Below are 18,140 nucleotides of genomic sequence, written 5' to 3'. Positions count from 1 at the left end.
GTAAGTGTAGTGATGATTAGAATTACATATCCCTGTAGTATACCTTAGGTTAAAAATGTATGCAGGGTATATTTTAATGTTTATGAGCTCTATTTTTTTCTTTTTAATAATTGTTCCTCTTTTCTATGATTGGGACTATGGTTTTTATAAGTATTATATTTAAATTTTTAAACTAGCTTTATTGAGGTATAAGTTAAATGCATAAAATTCAGGAGTTTTAAGTGTACAGTTGGATGAGTTTTGACATGTGTATGTGAATCATCACCATAATCAAGGTATGTAATATTTCAATCTCCCTACCCCCTCCAAATTCCTTGTCCCTTAAACATTTAATCTTCTTCTATGTGTAGCCTTGGGCAAATACCCATCTGCTTTCTGTCATGATAATTTTGTTGGTTTTAGAATTTTATAAGAGAAAAACTAACAAAATTATCTTATATATAATTATAGAATTTTATATAATATATATATTTATATATATAATTATATATATATATAATTTTATATAAATTAAACCAAATATGTATTCTGTGTTTGGCTTGTTTTGATCTGTATTATGTTTTCAGTATTCATTTTTGTCAATTCATATTTTGGTAATTTATTCTTTTTTTATTATTGTGTAGTATTTCATTTATGAATGTATCACAGTTTTTTTATCCCATCCTGATTTGATGAATATTTAGATTATTTCTAGTTTTTGCCTACTATGAATGAAACTGCTGAGAACTTTGGGATAAATACCTTTGAATGGAATTGCTGGGGTGTATGGTTAGTATGTATAGATATGTTGAACTTTATGAGAAACCAGGCTGGAGTCTTTTGCGTTCCCTCCAGTAGTGTATGAGTTCCAATTATTTTACAACCTTGGGGAAAGTTAGTATCATCAGAATTTTACATTTTAACGCTTCTAGTGGGTATGGCTTCCCTGGTAGCTCAGCTGGTAAAGAATCTACCTGTAATGCAGGAGGCCCTGGTTTGATTCCTGGGTCAGGAAGATCTGCTGGAGAAGGGATAGGCTACCCACTCCAGTATTCTTGGGCTTCTCTTGTGGCTCAGCTGGTGAAGAATCTGCCTGTAATGCTGGAGACCTGGGTTCAATCCCTGGGTTGGGAAGATCCCCTGGAGAAAGGAAAGGCTACCCACCCCATTATTCTGGCATGGAGTCCATGGGCTCACAAAAAGTTGGACATAACTGAGCGACTTTTATTTTCACTTTCAGTGGGTATGTGATGATATCTCCTTTTGTTTTTAATTTTCCTAATGACTAATGATACTGGCCATCTTTTCAATTCTTAACTTGTGATTTCTGTACCCCCATTGATAAAGTGTTTGTTTATATCCTTTTCTGATCGTAATAATTGAGTTGTTTTCTTGTTGAGTTTTATGAGTTTTGTATATCTATAGCAATAGAATCATGTCTGTATATATACATCCATATATAAATATGTGTGTGTATGTTTGTGTATTTTATGACTGTTTTAACCCAACCTACACATACCTACACATTTCTTGTTTGTTTGAACAATATCTTTTGAAGAGCAAAAGTGTTAAGCTTTGATGAAGTCCATCTTATTAGTTTTTTCTTTTATGATTCATTTTCTAAGAAATATCACTGCTACATCAGTTTTTAAAAAAAAAAATTATCTAACCCAAAGACACAAAATAATTTTTCTTACATTATCTTTTAGAAATTTTATGATTTTAGTTCTTATTTAACTCTGTGATTCATTTTAGATTGATTTTAAGATATGTAGTAATGTAAAGGTCAGCATTCATTCTTTTGCGTGTTCATTTCCAATTGTATGAGCACCACTACTGGTCTTTTCTAGATTAGGCTACCTATTCTAGGTAGATTAGCTTGGCACCCTGTTGAGAATCATTTGATCATGTGAACATGGGGGTGTTTCTGTGCTTTATTTTTGTTCCACTGATGCACATGTCTGTCCTTAGAATAATAGCACCCTGTCTTGATTACCTTAGTTTTGTAATAGATTGTGAAATCATGTGGTACAAGTGTTTCAACTTTGGTCTTTTTCAAAATTGTTTTGACTCATCTAGATCTTTCTACTTCCAAATGCATTTTAGAATCAGCTTGTCAGTTTCTACAAAGAAATCTGCCAGAATTTTGATTGGGATTATATTGAATCTATAGATCAATTGGTAGAGGATTGATACTTTAATGACATGAAGTCTTTTAATCCATGAATATTGTATATATCCAGTTATCAGTATTTTTTTATTTTTAGATTTTTTAGTTGCATTGGGTCTTTGTTGCTGCCTGTGGATTTCCTCGAGCTGTGGCGAGTGGAGGCTGCTCCTTGTCGGGGTGTGCGGCTGCTCATAGCAGCGTCTTCCTGGTGCAGGGCACAGGCTCTAGAGTGTGTGGGCTTCAGTAGCTGTGTCACAGAAGCTTGGTAGTTGTGGCTCATGGGCCCCAGAGCACACGGGCTTGGTAGTTGCAACTCATAGGCTCTACAGCATGGGCTCGGTTGCTCTGCAGCATGTGAAATCCTCCTGGAGCAGGGATCAAACCCTTGTCCCCTGCTTTGGCAGGCAAATTCCCATTCACTGTCCCATTCATTTCTCAGCAGTGTCATCTAGTTTTCAGTGTAGAGATTTTTCACATATTTTATTTCTTAAGTATTTTATGTTTCTGATGCTTTAATAAAGAGCAGTATAGTTTATTTCATTATCAATTTTTTTGTTGCTAGTGTGTAGAAATAGAATTGATTTTTAAATATTTGTATCTTGTGATTTTGCTAAACTCACCTATTAATTTTGTAGCATCTTGGTAGGTTCTGTAGTATTTTCTACATAGACGCCCATGTAGTCTGTAAATAAAGACAGTTTTACTTCTTTGCTTTCAGTCTCTATGCCTTTTATTTTTTTTTCTTGACTGTTAACAGTGGCTAGGACTTATATCGGAGAAGGAAATGGCACCCCACTCCAGTACTCTTGCCTGGAAAATCCCATGGACGGAGGAGCCTGGTAGGCTGCAGTCCATGGGGTTGCTAAGAGTCGGACATGACTGAGCGACTTCACTTTCACTTTTCACTTTCATGCATTGGAGAAGGAAATGGCAACCCACTCCAGTATTCTTGCCTGGAGAATCCCAGGGACGGTGGAGCCTGTTGGCCTGCCGGTCTGTGGGGTCGCACAGAGTTGGACACGACTGAAGCGACTTAGCAGCAGCAGCAGCAGGACTTACAGTGTCAGGTAGAAGTGATGAGTTCCTTGTTCTTGATCTTAGGAGGACACATTTGATACTATTAAGTAGGATATTAACTGTAGATTTTACATGGATGTCATTTTATCAGGTAAAGGAAGCTTCTTTCTGTTCCCAGTTTGCTAATTTTTTTGGTGGGGGGTGGTGCTAGTGGTTTTGAATTTTATTTAATCCTTGGAGCATCAATTAATTTGAGATATTTTATTATTAATTTGTTTATTGAGATGTGACTTTAAAATATTTGTTTAGTATTATTGCTTGAGTATTATTTTATAAATATTAAATCCTCTTATATTCCTGGAATAAACCTACTGTGTCAAGGTATATTATACTTTTTATATATTGCTGAAATTTTGCTTAATTGCTTATAAGGGATATTGGTCTAGAGTTTCCTTTTTATATATTAATATTATATGTCTGATTTTAGTATCAGATTAACCCTGACCTTGTAAAATGAGTTGGGAAATATTTCCTCCTTTTATGTAGTTTATATAGCAGTATAATATTAAACATACAACTTAATTATTTTATATGTTGTTGTTGTTACTCAGTCGTTCAGTCATGTCCGACTCTTTACAACCCCATGGACTGCAGCACTCCAGGCTTCCCTGTCCTTTACCATCTCCTGGAGTTTGCTCAAACTCATGGCCATCAAGTTGGTGATGCCAGCCACTCGTCTCATCCTCTGTCATCCCCTTCTGTCTTCAGTCTTTACCAACATCAGGGTCTTTTCCAATGAGTTGACTCTTCGCATCAGGTGGCCAAAGTATTGGAGCTGCATCTTCATCATGAGTCCTTCCAATAAATATTCAGGGTGGATTTCCTTTAGGATTGATTGGTTTGATCTACTTGTTTTCCCACGGACCGACCCTCAAGAGTCTTCTCTAGTACCAATTTGAATGCATCATTTTCTTGGTGCTCAGCCTTTTTTATTGTCCAGCTCTCCCATCCATACATGACTACTGGAAAAACCATAGCTTTGACTATATGAGCCTTTTTTGGCAAAGTATTGTCTCTGCAGCATATTAAAATATGCTGTCTAGGTCGGTCATAGCTTTTCTTCCAAGGAAGAAGCATCTTTTAATTTCATGGCTGCAGTCACCGTCCACAGTGATTTTGGAGCCCAAGAAAATAAAGTCTGTCACTGTTTCCATTGTTTCCCCATCTATTTGCCATGAAGTGATAAGACTGGATGCTGTGATATTCTTGAATGTTTTTTGAATGTTGAGTTTTAGGTCAGCTTTTCACTCTCTTCTTTTACCTTCATCAAGAGGCTCTTTAATTCCTCTTTTTAAATAATTCCTCTTTTTTTTAATGTGGAATTATATAAATTATCCTCAACTTTTTCTGTCCTCTTTTCCCTTAAAGACTGGAAAAAAGTCGGTTTTCATTCCAGTCCCAAAGACAGGCAATGCCGAAGAATGCTCAGACTACCACACAATTGCACTCATCTCACATGCTAGTAGAGTAATGCTCAAAATTCTCCAAGCCAGGCTTCAGCAATATGTGAACCATGAACTTCCAGATGTTAAAGCTGGTTTTAGAAAAGGCAGAGGAACCAGAGATCAAATTGCCAACATCTGCTGGATCTTTGAAAAAGCAAGAGAGTTCCAGAAAAACATCTATTTCTGCTTTATTGACTCTGCCAAAGCCTTTGACTATGTGGATCACAATAAACTGTGGAAAATTCTGAAAGAGATGGGAATACCAGACCACCTGATCTGCCTCTTAAGAAACCTATATGCAAGTCAGGAAGCAGCTGGACTGGACATGGAACAACAGACTGGTTCCAAAGAGGAAAAGGAGTACGTCAAGGCTGTATATTGTCACCCTGCTTATTTAACTTATATGCAGAGTACATTATGAGAAACACTGGGCTGGAGGAAGCACAAGCTGGAATCAGGATTGCCGGGAGAAATATCAATAACCTCAGATATGCAGTTGACACCACCCTTATGGCAGAAAGTGAAGAGGAACTAAAAAGCCTTTTGATGAAAGTGAAAGAGGAGAGTGAAGAAGTTGGCTTAAAGCTCAACATTCAGAAAACGAAGATCATGGCATTCGGTCTCATCACTTCATGGCAAATAGATGGGGAAACAGTGGAAACAATGTCAGACTTTATTTTTTTGGGCTCCAAAATCACTGCAGATGGTGACTGCAGCCATGAAATTCAAAGACGCTTCCTCCTTGGAAGGAAAGTTATGACCAACTTAGATAGCATATTGAAAAGCAGAGACATTACTTTGCCAACAAAGGTCCATCTAATCAAGGCTATGGTTTTTCCAGTGGTCATGTATGGATGTGAGAGTTGGACTGTGAAGAAAGCTGAGTGCCAAAGAATTGATGCTTTTAAACTGTAGTGTTGGAGAAGACTCTTGCGAGTCCCTTGGACTGCAAGGAGATCCAACCAGTCCATTCTAAAGGAGATCAGTCATGGGTGTTCTTTGGAAGGACTGATGCTAAAGCTGAAACTCCAGTACTTTGGCCACCTCATGCGAAGAGTTGCCTCATTGGAAAAGACTCTGATGCTGGGAGGTATTGGGGGCAGGAGGAGAAGGGGACGACAGAGGATGAGATGGCTGGATGGCATCATGAACTCAATGGACGTGAGTTTGAGTGAACTCCTGGAGTTGGTGGTGGACAAGGAGGCTTGGCGTGCTGCAATTCGTGGGGTTTTAAAGAGTCAGACATAACTGAGCAACTGAACTGAACTGAAGCTTTAAGTAAGTTTGTGTTACAAGGTGATTTAATATTTTATAATTAAAAATTAATATTTTTAGCATTAGGATTTTTTTAGAAGCAGAAGGATAAACCTCTGTGATTTAAAAAATAGGTGTCCAAGGACTTCGCTGGTGGTTCAGCAGTTAAGATTTTGCACTTCCACTGCAGGGCCTGGTGTGGCATCAGTCCCTGGTTGGAGAACTGACATCCTGTATGATGCGTGTCAGAATCAAAACAACAACAAAAGCAAAGATTTCACACACACACACATAGGTGTCCAATAATTTTAGGAGAGAAGGGCTTTTCATAAAAAATTTGGAAAGTGTGGAATGTGTGAAGACTAAAATATTTATATAGTTTTGTTTTGATAGTATGGTACTTAGCATTTAGAATCCATTGTCTTCTAACATTATTTCACAGGCATTTTCTTAAAATATTATAATTTTTATGAACAACATTTTCTAATGATTATATTATCTGTCATGATGTTGATAATTACCTATATCAGTGATATTAGAATTTTATTGTTTCTGATTTTTTAATGTAATTTAAATTTTTATGTGAACCTTTATTTTCTGGTATCTTTTTATTAAAAACTTTTGATATATTTTATTGGAACTGCTTTTTCATATACTACCACAGTTTGTATTTCCCCATGTAGTAAGACTTGGCTGCTCTAATAGGTAAAAGTAGTATCTTTCTGCTTTTAATTCCATTTGTAAAATTATTTGGGAAATATTTAAAAAAGTCTCTAGAAGACTTTTGAAGTAGTCACTCAGAAGAGTTATACAACAGTAGTATTAAGGGGACATATATGGAAAATGAGTTCTTGAAGTAAACATAAATAGTGTTAGTGAATTAAATAGTGTATTAAATAGTGAAGTAAGCAAACACAAATAGTGTCTTGAAGTAAACCCAAAGGCATAAGGCCATTGAATTTGTATAACATAAGAAAAAGGAAAGGGGTTTTATTTTGTATTAAATGGTCTTATTAGTTTAGTAGAAAATGGATAGAGTGAATAAAAGCTGTGAGTCTCATATTCTCATTTCTTCAAAATACACCAACACCTCATAAACTTAGTGAAAGAATCTCAGTACTTATAAGCTCACTTTTTATGGCTTATGTCATTGCTTAAAGTTTTTCTGGGGGGGAATTAGCTACCTGTTATCTAAAAATAGGTGTCTGGAACACAGAGCGAGACCACTCAAAAGTAGCAATTTGCAAGAAATGAAAGAAAATAGCAGTGAAACTCAAAACTGTGTGAAGGGGAGGGTGGAAAATTTGTCCTTTATAAGTAAATTTGATAGACAATATAATTTAAGAGTAGGATGACTGACAGACACTGACAGAAAAATGGAGGAGAATGAATTGATGTGTGTTTTGGTTGGCAAAACAAAATATAAACTTTTAAATAGAACCTTGGTGTATATCATTTTTATAGTAGGTAGATTCATTTATAACCTCTTTGTTTCCACCAAATGTCTGAGGCAGCTTACACGAAGCATATTGATTAAAACAGTTTAAAAAAGAAAAAGGAAAGAAAATTAGGATAAATGAATAAATCATAACTTGTGTTAGTATGGATGCTGTGATTGGGTTTTGTATTTCGGTGTAAGCTTACTGGGACTAAAGGCAAAAAGGAAACCAGTTGTTTTCCTAGAATGGAGGTGACTATGCCAGTTTCTGAAATCCAAGACATGAGAACTGTGCTCTTCCAGATGAGTAAAAATTTTTTTACTGATGGAAGATATATGAATTAATATAAAAAGCATAAATCACCAAAATGGTAAACCTTTCAATATTTGAGACTCTTGTCAGACACTATAGTAGATATAAATGGTTTGAAATCTTTTGTTTTTAGTTTTTATTCATTTAATTTATTGAAATATAGCTGGCTTATTATTAGTTTTAAGTACACAACAGTGATTTGATATTTTGACAGATTATACATCATCCAGAATTATTATAAAATATTCATTATATCCCCTGGGCTTTTACTTCCCACGATTATTTATTTTATAACTGGTAGTTTGTATCTCTTAATCTCTTTCACCTAGTTTGCTTCTTCTGCCATCCCTCTTTCTTCTGGTTTGTTCTCAATATCTGTGAGTCTGTTTCTGTTTTGTACATTTGTTTGTTTTGTTTTTTAGATTCCGCATATAATTGACCATATGCGGTATTTATCTTTCTCTTTCTGACTTATTTCACTGAACATAATATGCTTCAGGTCCATCCATGTTGTTGCAAGTGGTAGAGGTTCATTATTTTTAATAGGTGAGTAATATATCACCTATATTTCACCATATATCATTGTATATACAGTATATGCTACATTTTCTTTAACCACTCATTCATCAGTGAGCACTTAAGTTGCTTCCAATCTTGTCTATTGTAAATAATACTTCTATGAACATAGGGATACATATATCTTTTCTAATTACTGTTTTTGTCTTCATTGGAAAAATATCCAGAAGTGGAGTTGCTGGATCACATGGTAGTTTTATCTTTTTATTTTTTGAGGAACCTCCATACTGTTTTCCACAGTGGTTGTATCAATTTACCAATCCAACACTAGTACATGAGAGTACCCTTTTCTCTTGCCATAAATATATTGATGTGGACTGTGCAATATACTTGATCCAAGTCTAGAGGTATTTGACTAAGTGGTAAATAAGGTGTGGGGTTGATTCGAGTTCTGCCGCTACAATGGTGAGGTACACCTGGACTTCATCCTTTGAGTTCAGTTCAGAGCCCAAACAACATCAGAGTAGACGATCAGAGGCTACTTTCATACCTTCTCTAAAGGATGATCACAAACGATACCCATTTGAAGAGCATGAGTATTTTTATTACAGTTGAGAAACATAGATTGAAAAGAATAGATGCTTCTTTTTCATCTTTGAATTCTCAATGCTTACCATATTACTTTGCATATTGTTGTTGTTGTTCAGTCACTGTCATGTCCAACTCTCTGTGACCCCATAGACTGCAGCTTCCCTGTCCTTAGCTATCTCCAGGAATTTGCTCAAACTCATGTCCATTGAATCGGTGATGCCATCCAACCATCTCATTCTCTGTCACCACCTTCTCCTGACTTCAGTCTTTCTCAGCATCAGGGTCTTTCCATTGAATTGGCTCTTCACATCAGGTGGCCACAGTATTGGAGCTTCATCTTTAGCATGGGACCTTCCAATGAATATTCAGGGTTGATTTCCTTTAGGATTCACTAGTTTGATCTCCTTGGTGTCCAAGGGAATCTCAAGAGTCTTATCCCAATACCACACTCAGAAAGCATCAATTCTTTGGCGCTCAGCTTTCTTTATGGTCCAACTCTCACATCTGTACATGACTACTGGAAAAAATATAGCTTTGACTATATGGACCTTTTTTGACAAAGTAATGTCTCTGCTTTTTAATATGCTATCTAGGTTAGTTGTAGTTTTTCTTCTAAGGAGTGTCTTTTAATTCTGTGACTGCAGTCACCATCTGCAGTGATTTTGAAGGCCAAGAAAATAAAGTCTGTCACTGTTTCCATCGTTTCCCCATCTATTTGTCATGAAGTGATGGGATCGGATGCCACGATCTTAGTTTTTGAATGTTGAGTTTCAAGCCACCTTTTTGACTCTCCTCTTTCACCCTCATCAAGAGGCTCTTGAGTTCCTCTTCACTTCCTGCCATTAGAGTGGTATCATCTGCCTATCTGAGGTTGTTGATATTTCTCCCAGCAGTCTTGATGCCAGCTTGTGATTCATCTAGCACAGCATTTCTCATGATGACTATATACAACCTTGACGTACTCCTTTCCCAGTTTGAAACCAGACCGTTCCATGTCTGGTTCTGTTTCTTCTTGACCTGCTTGCAGGTTTCTCAGGAGGCAGGTAAGGTGGCCTGATATTCCCATCTCTTTAAGAATTTTCCACAGTTTGTTGTGATTCACACAGTCAAAGGCTTTAGCATAGTCAATGAAGCACAAGTAAATGTTTTTCTGGATTTCCCTTGCTTTTTCTGTGGTCCAGTGGATGTTGACAATTTGATCTCTGCTTCCTCTGCCTTTTCTAAATCCAGCTTGTACATCTAGAAGTTCTCAGTTCATGTACTGCTGAAACCTAGCTTGACGGATTTTGAGCATTACCTTGCTCACGTGTGAAATGCGTGCAATTGTGTGGTAGTTTGAACATTCCTTGACATTGGTCATTTTGGGAGTTGGAATGAAAACTGACCTTTTCCATTCCTGTGACCACTGCTGAGTTTTCCAAATTTTCTGGCATATTGAATGCAGCATTTTAACATCATTGTCTTTTAGAATTTTTAGATAGCTTAGCTCAAATTCCATTACCTATACTACCTTTGTTCGTAGTAATGCTTTCTAAGGCCCACCTGACTTCACACTCTGGGATGTCTGGCTCTAGGTGAGTCTCCACACCATTGTGGTTATCTGGGTATTAAGGCATTTTTTTGTATAGTTCTGTGTATTCTTGCCACCTCTTCTTAATATCTTCTGCTTCTGTTAGGTCCATACCGTTTCTGTCCTTTATTGTGCCCATCTTTGCGTGAATGTTCCCTTGGTATCTCCAGCTTTCTTGAAGAGATCTCTGTAGTCTTTCCCATTCTCTTGTTTTCCTCTATTTCTTTGCATTGTTCATTTAAGAAGACTTTCTTATCTCTCCTTACTGTTATCTGGAGCTCTGCATTAAGATGGGTGTCTTTCACTTCCTCCTTCGTCCTTCAATTCTCTTCTTTTCTCATCTATGTGAAGTTGTTTGTAACTTTGCATATTATAAAGATCCAATAAATGTTTATTGAATGAATGACTAAAAAGAAAAATTGGAGAGATTTGTAAGATTTGTAAGAGAAATAAAATATTAAAAAGAATAGAAACCTTTCTAAAAATTTTTGAAGTTAGTATTAGGTGATGAGAGTGTTAATTATGTTAATACAGTTATGGGGACAACTTGCCAGTAATGTCTTTGTTAGAATCTAGTTTCTCTTCAGAATTTAACTGAAACAGTACTAATTTATAGGATGTTGTATGTACTTACAAAATAATCCCAATGTTAAGTCACTTCTCACTAACCTGGCAGAGAAACCTCAAATTTCAAATAGCTGAATGTAGTAGCAGGTGTAATATTGCTTCTTAATTATCAAAGCTCTTTGAATACATTCTTTATTATCAGACAACTTGCTGGACTTTGATATGTTTGATATTTCTGGCATCTTATGCAGTGTCCAGCATTATATATGCAATGTGTGAACAAGTTTCATAAGTACTTTCTACATGTGGAGTAGATAGGACAGAATTCTTTTCTTTTTAATGTATTTAAGATTTTTTTATTTTTCTGAAGTGTAGTTGATTTAGTATGCTGTATTAATTTCTGCTGTACAGCAAAGTGACTCATACATATACATTATATGTACATTCTTAGATATACATCCTATACATTCATATACACACATATACGTATAAATACATTCTTTTTCATATTCTTTTCCAGTTTGGTTTATCATAGGATATTGAATATAGTTCCCTGTGCTATAACAGCAATAGGACCTTGTTGTGAATAGTTTCCATCTGCTCATTCCGAACTCCCAGTTCATCCCTCCCTCCCCACCTTGGCAACCATAAGTCTGTTCACTGTGTAAAATAGGATTCTTGATATGAGTACCTTGTTTTCTCTTCTAGTTCACATGATAACAATCAATATAGCATAATAAAAACATCATTTAACGGCTGTGTGGGTTTGGAGAAGGAAAGGGATCTCTAACTGTTAAGGAATATGAAGGCAACACTGATTAATCTTTAACACAAAGATTAATTGTGTGAAATTTACACAATGAATGAATTTACACAATGAATGTGAAATTTATTAATTTATTTAGTCGCTTCTTACTGGTTAAAGAAAGAAAAGGAACTATGCATCTTTTTGCACTTCTTTTGACATGTTTGCAGACATCTAGAGCCTTGCTAATCTGTTTGAACACAAAAATTGTAAGTCATTATTTTAACAGGAATTTAGCCTTTTGCAAGTAGGTGAATATTTATAGCCAGAAGGTTGCTACAAGGCAGCTGTGAGGGAAATTGTAGTGCAAAACAAATGCTAAAAAATCCTTCACCAAAGAATCAGAGGTATTTATAATTAAGAATACTTAAAAATGGACATATACAGATGCCATAGTCATAAGATTGGAGAAAAATAACTGGGCAGAAGACCACATTTACATTAGGAAAAATGTAGGGGAAATTTTAGGGGGGAAACTCAAGTAGGGAAAGTTTCTATTCGTCAAAAGGGGGTTTTAGATAAGAAGTCTAGGTCTAAATTGAAAAGATAAGGTATGAATTTAGAGGGAGGATAAGGGATAAACTTAGGAATAGTAATGGGATAAAATTGTGTTTCCTATACTTTTATGTTCTTGTTCACTCATTAATATTTCATGATTGCCTCCTCTGTCCACAGTCTGTAAAGAGAAGCTTAGGAAGTATTTTCTGTAGTTTAGTTTTGCCTTGTCAGTTAGAGTAGAGATTAGTTATTTGCTTGCCAGACTTGGTTTCTTTTTTCCCTACACACCTACTCACACCCACATGAGAAAGTGATGAGGATGGCAGGGGCTCAGTGTAGGCTCCTTGCATCTGAGGGCACCGAGAGGAATGGTCCTGGAGCATGCTTTCCACAGTTCTTTCTGTGTTTGTACACACATTTTACTTCTGAGGTGTCCAGTTTTCCAAAGAGTTAAGTGTTTGACATGAATTTACCTGTGTGTGTGATAGTAGAGGTGGCACAAGGTGGGCTTTGCTGTGGGGGGATTTGTTAGGACACAGGTGCAGTATTCAGGTAAGAAGCTCTGAGAACTCAGAGTGGATAGGAGGAGGCGTGAGGGTGTGAGCTACGTGCCCTTGAGCTCGGCCAGTCGATGACAAAGGGCTGACCCAGGAGGATGGGCAGGGAGAGTGTGGGGAGTTGCCATCAAAGACAAATGTCCAGAGGGTGTGTAGCTCTCAGACTTCCTGCAGACTGATGTTGGTGTCCAGGTGCATGGGGTACAGCAACACAACTGTCCTGTTACTGCCAGTGCTGTCTGGTCTGCTGAAATTGATGTGGTTTCGGGTGGTCTCTTTGTATGGAAGGGGAAGTAGCCGTGGCTGGGGCTTGGGAGTTGGTCCAGAGCAAAGGGTGGTCTCTCTGGGCCTGGTGACTGGCAGGACCCAGCCAAGGTATTTGGGCTCCAGCCAAGTGGTCTGGATTGCAGTGTGGGTCCCCTTCCAGCAGCACATTGGAGTGAGCTCACCAGCAGTCTGATGGGATCTTGGACAGACCCATAGTAGGTGTGGAGGCAGGGGCAGGAAGGATAGGTGGGGTGCAGTACAACTTGTGTTTATATTTAAGCTCAACCTTTGAATAGCCTTTTATGTTTGGGCAAGTTTTACCAACATAAATATAGTCTTGTTAGTGTAGGAGTCAGTTTTGCCAGTATAGAGAGTTGTACTCACATTTTCATTCTCTTTTCTAGCCAGATCATAAGAATATGACTTAGACTTAACCCATTAGATCCACCTTCCATGAGACCTCGGTTAGAACCAAGGGAGCAGAGTCTGCAGAGAGCTTCCGCTTGTGTCAGTGGAGGGTGTGGGTTGCAGCCAGGGCTTCCCAGTGTCACCAGGTCAATTGCTGTGATGGCCGTTTTGTAATTACTCCTGTTTTGTAGCATGGTTGGGACCTTGTCCCTGGAAGATTACTTTTGACCATATTTATCTTCCCAGCAGTCCTGTGAGATGCCCAGGAACCTCTTAAACCCCTTTTCTGCCGATTAGCCGGGGTCAACTTCTTCTGTGTTCTGCTGAGGGCCGTAGTGTCCCCCCAGTGTACCTGGCTGCAGCTGAGCACGAGGGGTCGGCCGTCAGTGCCTGCTGTCGAGTAGGAGTGAGGGTGGCTGGAGACTGACCCCTGAGCCTACAGGACTCGTTTTAGATTGTTCTTTGAGGATGAGTTAGAAGAGAAATGGCAAACAGCTGTGGTGATACTTGGTCTGACTGTTGAGTGTATGAAACAGTGGTTTTAGTTTTGTACATGTTTAAGGTTCCAGTAGAATTATTCATTTTTGGAGCTATATGGCATGTAATTGGAAATGCAGTTCTAACATTTGGGGAATAGAAGTGATTTATTCAACTGACAGTTATTTTAAGATTCTGTTGAAGGTGGATGAGAGCAACAGGGAATGAGGAGAAAAGGGTGGAGGGCAGGCCTCGGTGGGCGTTCATACTTGTGGGGGAGCGAGCGCAGGTGGAAGGGAGAGGCTGAGGAGGGCAGAGTGTTCCCGGGAGCAGGTGGCAGCGCCACATCCTGCAGAGGGCATAGAGACTGAGAGAGGCCGTTGGTGTTTTTGTGACTTTGGAGAAAATCATGGAAAATAGAACAAAACCTACAGTAGCAGAGTGAAAGGCTGAAATCGCATCTGGAACAGTAGAAGTTAAGTGAAGATTCTGGTCAGATTTTGTTAGATTTGGAATCTAAATCATAAAATAAATTCTGAAACTAGGAAACAACCCATATCCTTAGTAGTTTTTATCAGGCTTGTTGTTAAGTTTGTCTCAATACTTGCACCAGGGTATCAAATCCTTTTGTTTTCATGAGGCAACAGCGCTCTAGTGTGGAAAACTTGGGAAAATATTTTGCGTTTCAGTTTTAGTGTTCATTGAACACTATTATGTAAGCTGTAAACAAATGTTAGAGAGCTTAAATGTTTGTGACATTTGTGTTTTTATTGTGAGTGTGAGATATTAATTTGTATTACAATGATTATCGTTAACAATTTGACCTCATTGTATATTTCTGCCAGAGTATTCAGTGATAGCTATTTGATTTATATCTTTTCTCCCTTTTATCCTAGTTTCCCCCATCCTCATAAACAATGACTTCATTATTACTGAATGAGAGGCTTGACTACTGTTTTTGATTAGAGCCTCTGTGACTCAAGGTTTTCATTTTTCTCTGTATTTTGAAGTGCTGTCTTTTTATATTTTCATTTTCTCTATTTTAAAGAGCTATCTGTTTATGTTTGATATTCTGATAGAATTATCTGCTGAAAATGAAAGTGTATGCTCCTTGAATTCTGACTTCAAAATAATCATTTAAAATAGATATGAGGTACTAGAGCAAGATGAAAGGTTCCAAGATGTCAGCCTTCATTTACAAAGGTTTATTATCAACGAGACTGGATCTTGACTTGTCCCAGTGTTAAACGTATGTCTTGCATTGTGATTTGAGCTATGGGTATCTCATCAGACATGCAGTTTAAATTTATAGGGTCCTATTTTTTGATTCAAGTTGTGAGAAGACATTAAATTCAAAACGTTTCTTAAGATGAAGATTTGTTTATGTGTTCTGTCATTTTTGTGCAGTGTGTTTTAAAATGAATTGCCGTCCAGTCTTGGTTTGTGGAAGATGATCTGAATATTACTACATATCATAGAACTTTAAGGGTTCTTCAGTGGTTGTCTAGTTCAGAATCTAAACCCTCCTATAAATTATTCCTTTATGTAAATGAAAGTTTCAAGTGTCTTTTTAGTTTTTGGTTTTGCTTAGGACCTGATTCCTGGCAGCACACACGGTGCTGGAGTTCCTCCTGCCCTGTCCCCATGATGGAGGAAGACGAGGCCCCCAGAGGCTGCCTTGCACCGGGGTGGCATCTGCTGCAGAATGGAAGTCTGTCAGGGAGTTTGAATTCCTAGCCCGATATTCGTCATTTGTTTTAATAAACTATGTCAACAGGTTTATAATTCATATAGTCTAAAAATTAAATATTTAAAAATGTTTTTTGTCATTATCTGTATTGAGCAGGCTAACTACTGAAGCTTAGAATTTCACTTCGAGACCAAGTTGCTGTACCAAAAACCCCACCAAATTTTATTAGAAGTCACATGTCAGAATTTGATGGCAATAATACTATTTACATTTCTTCTTTTTTTTTTTTTTTCTTCCCCCCCTTCCCCCTACATTTCTTCTTGATGGGATTTCCCCATAGTGTATTGCTGATCTACAAATGAGAGCATCTTATGCTAAACAGGTTTTTCCCTAGGTGCAGCAGAGCTCTGTTTACAGTGTGACCTTTCAGAGTAAATTGGCAAGCATGTCATGCTCAGCGCTAAAAAGGGCTGGAAAAACAGTTTCTTGCTGATGAATCTTTGGGATGCTTCATTTACTTGAAATTTTAAAACAATGAGTTAAAGGACCATGTTGAAACATGGACTGTTTCAAAATGATGATTAATGAGGAACTTGTCACTTGGGATTCACTTCAGGTCCTATTTAGAGTGTCAACCCAGAGTCACTGCTTGTAACACAAATGGATGATTTTTATAATGTGTACATACAAGGTTAGTGTAGGAAGATAGTAATTTAGCAGTGCAGTAAAAGCCTTGTGTCCTTTGCCTTTGTTCGTTATGAAGTTGACTTGTTAGCCTATCAGAAAGCTTATTTTCATTTCTTCCTTAGCATTGTACCAAGGTATTAAGGGATTCTGCTGAAAATTTATTTTATATATGTGTGTGTGCACTGTATACACACACATATATAAACATATATATATATATATATATATTTTTTTTTTTTTTGTCTGAGAAGTTCTAGGTTTAGGAGCATATTTTAATAGATTTTTATGTACTTTCACCTATTTCATCATTATCCAAATAAGCATGTGGGTAAACTTCATTTTAGGCCAGAAATGTTGCAGTTGATAGTATGTAAAATTAACCAGGATCAGTATGTTGACGGTTAATGTGGAAGAGATTTAAAAGAACCCAAGGCCACGTGTGAGACAACACAAACGTTACGTTAATGTTGAGGTCCTTTAATGAACTGGAACCTGGTGGTCCAGAGTTGACCGATAAGAAAGTAAAGGAGAGAAGGAGACTGATATTCCTTGGTTTACGCAGAAAGCCAATAAAGCCCCTGGCACAGGGCGTGCTCTGTTTACGGAGGTCTCAGGTGCCTTCTTGATGGAGTGAAGGTGCAGAGTGCCTTCTCGAGACAGTCTGAGAAGCCCAGGCAGGAAAGTGAACTCAGAGGCCCTCTGCACTCCAAAGAAATAGCCTGAGAGAGAGAGAAAGAAAGAGAAAGAAAGACACGGGGACCAGAGCTCTGATGGAGCAAAGGTGTTTTATTCAACATTGTGTGAGTATTTATACTGTCTTACAAGGCAGCTATTTTCAGCAGAGATAAAATCAAAACTTACATGAGGTCATCCATATGAAAGAGAGAGGGTTGTAAATAATCACTTTTACCTTATGGTTCACAAGAAGGAAGAGGGTACTTATCACTGTATTGAAAAACTAAGGAAGGAATTGCCTGGATCCCTCAGCCCCGGGAGAGGCTTGCATCTCCTCTTAATTCCTGAATATTCAGGAATTAATAAGGAACGGAGGATTCCTGACAGATCCAAAACAGCACACAGGAAGCCTCCTGTTAAATGCTTCCTGACAGTTAAACCCTGTTTCCCTGAGTGGGGTTGAGGGTAGGAACCTTGGAATTTGGAATAAAATGAACGTGGTGGGTAAGGTTGTGGCACAGTTGGGAAGCCTGAGGGCCACAGAGTTGGGTCTGGTAAGAGGTCCACAGTCACTGCACCGTAGGGTTTAAGGTGAAGGTGCAGGGCCTAAGGTGGTCTCTGTCAAATCCTTTTGAGGTGATGAAGAAGCAAACTAAACTGGGTCCATGCACAGCCATCAGAGGCTCTGCGTTGCTGGAATGAGTAGCTTAGTGCTGAAGGTCCAGGGCTGTCGTGGAGGAGCTCCTAGAGCTCTGCTGACGGTGGCAGATTAGTGGCCAGTCATCCCAGCGGTGCAGGAGCTTGGTGAGTCTGTCTGAGGGTGCACTTAGACCTTTTGGCTCTGTTGGGAGGTCCTCCTTGTGTGTGCCTGGGTCTCTGTGTGCTGCAGGCGTGCCTGTGGGTGCACATGGGGGCGCTTGTATCCCACAAGGTTTTGGCTTGACTGAAGCCCCATCAGGATATGTTCATTCTATGTTCTGAGTATTTTCTTTTTAATACCTTATTTCTTAGGAGTGGCATTCTTGCATTTTGACTTTGGACTGACCAGGAATCTTTGTATATGAGGCCAGCTGTGAGTGGATGGGTACAGAAGTAGAGATGGGTGTGTTTTAGCCAGCATGGATTGTAAAAAAGTGCATTTACTTCAGTGAATTAT

The 18,140-nt window shown here is 38.0% G+C and overlaps 1 protein-coding gene across 3 annotated transcripts in view; it reads left to right on the top strand.

Moving 5' to 3' along the window:
• The window catches only part of PRIM2 (DNA primase subunit 2), a 333,721-nt gene that overhangs the window by 103,416 nt on the left and 212,165 nt on the right, over window positions 1-18,140 (top strand). The window lies entirely within an intron of this gene.

The sequence above is a fragment of the Bos grunniens genome, chromosome 23, assembly GCF_055505025.1.
Source record: "Bos grunniens cultivar Pamir isolate PY7600 chromosome 23, Bosgru_T2T1.0, whole genome shotgun sequence".
Taxonomy (NCBI): domain Eukaryota; kingdom Metazoa; phylum Chordata; class Mammalia; order Artiodactyla; family Bovidae; genus Bos; species Bos grunniens.
This window is presented reverse-complemented; position numbering and strand designations above follow the sequence as displayed.